The sequence below is a fragment of the Lolium rigidum genome, chromosome 1 (assembly GCF_022539505.1).
Source record: "Lolium rigidum isolate FL_2022 chromosome 1, APGP_CSIRO_Lrig_0.1, whole genome shotgun sequence".
Taxonomy (NCBI): domain Eukaryota; kingdom Viridiplantae; phylum Streptophyta; class Magnoliopsida; order Poales; family Poaceae; genus Lolium; species Lolium rigidum.
Genome location: NC_061508.1, coordinates 134,758,663 through 134,761,162, shown reverse-complemented (window position 1 = coordinate 134,761,162; position 2,500 = coordinate 134,758,663).

The window sequence follows — 2,500 nt, the reverse complement described above, 5'->3', positions numbered from 1 at the left end:
CGGGGCCGACGTCGGAAAACGTCCAACGACACGGAGCGTACAGTCGGGTGGGCGCGCGCTGGTCCGGATACGGTGAAAACCATGGCGCCGCAGCCAATACGACGGAATCGGCTAAAAACGGCTAAGTCGGGGCCGACGTCGGAAAACGTCCAACGACACGGAGCGTACAGTCGGGTGGGCGCGCGCTGGTCCGGATACGGTGAAAACCATGGCGCCGCAGCCAATACGACGGAATCGGCTAAAAACGGCTAAGTCGGGCCGACGTCGGAAAACGTCCAACGACACGGAGCGTACAGTCGGGTGGGCGCGCGCTGGTCCGGATACGGTGAAAACCATGGCGCCCAGCCAATACGACGGAATCGGCTAAAAACGGCCAAGTCGGGCCGACGTCGGAAAACGGCCAACGACACGGAGCGCATGGTCGGGTGGGCGCGCGCTGGTCCGGATACGGTGAAAACCATGGCGCCCAGCCAATACGACGGAATCGGCTAAAAACGGCCAAGTCGGGCCGACGTTGGAAAACGGCCAACGACACGGAGCGTACGGTCGGGTGGGCGCGCGCTGGTCCGGATACGGTGAAAACCAAGGCGCCGCAGCCAATACGACGGAATCGGCTAAAAACGGCTAAGTCGGGGCCGACGTCGGAAAACGTCCAATGACACGGAGCGTACAGTCGGGTGGGCGCGCGCTGGTCCGGATACGGTGAAAACCATGGCGCCGCAGCCAATACGACGGAATCGGCTAAAAACGGCTAAGTCGGGGCCGACGTCGGAAAACGTCCAATGACACGGAGCGTACAGGTCGGGTGGGCGCGCGCTGGTCCGGATACGGTGAAAACCATGGCGCCCAGCCAATACGACGGAATCGTCTAAAAACGGCCAAGTCGGGCCGACGTCGGAAAACGGCCAACGACACGGAGCGTACAGTCGGGTGGGCGCGCGCTGGTCCGGATACGGTGAAAACCATGGCGCCGCAGCCAATACGACGGAATCGGCTAAAAACGGCTAAGTCGCGGCCGACGTCAGAAAACGTCCAACGACACGGAGCGTACAGTCGGGTGGGCGCGCGCTGGTCCGGATACGGTGAAAACCATGGCACCCAGCCAATACGACGGAATCGGCTAAAAACGGCCAAGTCGGGCCGACGTCGGAAAACGACCAACGACGCGGAGCGTACAGTCGGGTGGGCGCGCGCTGGTCCGGATACGGTGAAAACCATGGCGTCGCAGCCAATACGACGGAATCGGCTATAAACGGCTAAGTCGGGGCCGACGTCGGAAAACGTCCAACGACACGGAGCGTACAGTCGGGTGGGCGCGCGCTGGTCGGGATACGGTGAAAACCATGGCGCCCAGCCAATACGACGGAATCGGCTAAAAACGGCTAAGTCGGGGCCGACGTCGGAAAACGCCCAACGACACGGAGCGTACAGTCGGGTGGGCGCGCGCTGGTCCGGATACGGTGAAAACCATGGCGCCCAGCCAATACGACGGAATCGGCTAAAAACGGCTAAGTCGGGGCCGACGTCGGAAAACGCCCAACGACACGGAGCGTACAGTCGGGTGGGCGCGCGCTGGTCCGGATACGGTGAAAACCATGGCGCCGCAGCCAATACGACGGAATCGGCTAAAAACGGCTAAGTCGGGGCCGATGTCGGAAAACGTCCAACGACACGGAGCGTACAGTCGGGTGGGCGCGCGCTGGTCCGGATACGGTGAAAACCATGGCGCCGCAGCCAATACGACGGAATCGGCTTAAAACGGCTAAGTCGGGGCCGACGTCGGAAAACGTCCAACGACACGGAGCGTACAGTCGGGTGGGCGCGCGCTGGTCCGGATACGGTGAAAACCATGGCGCCCAGCCAATACGACGGAATCGGCTAAAAACGGCCAAGTCGGGCCGACGTCGGAAAACGGCCAACGACACGGAGCGTACAGTCGGGTGGGCGCGCGCTGGTCCGGATACGGTGAAAACCATGGCGCCCAGCCAATACGACGGAATCGGCTAAAAACGGCCAAGTCGGGCCGACGTTGGAAAACGGCCAACGACACGGAGCGTACAGTCGGGTGGGCGCGCGCTGGTCCGGATACGGTGAAAACCAAGGCGCCGCAGCCAATACGACGGAATCGGCTAAAAACGGCTAAGTCGGGGCCGACGTCGGAAAACGTCCAATGACACGGAGCGTACAGTCGGGTGGGCGCGCGCTGGTCCGGATACGGTGAAAACCATGGCGCCGCAGCCAATACGACGGAATCGGCTAAAAACGGCTAAGTCGGGGCCGACGTCGGAAAACGTCCAATGACACGGAGCGTACAGTCGGGTGGGCGCGCGCTGGTCCGGATACGGTGAAAATCATGGCGCCCAGCCAATACGACGGAATCGGCTAAAAACGGCCAAGTCGGGCCGACGTCGGAAAACGGCCAACGACACGGAGCGTACAGTCGGGTGGGCGCGCTGGTCCGGATACGGTGAAAACCATGGCGCCGCAGCCAATACGACGG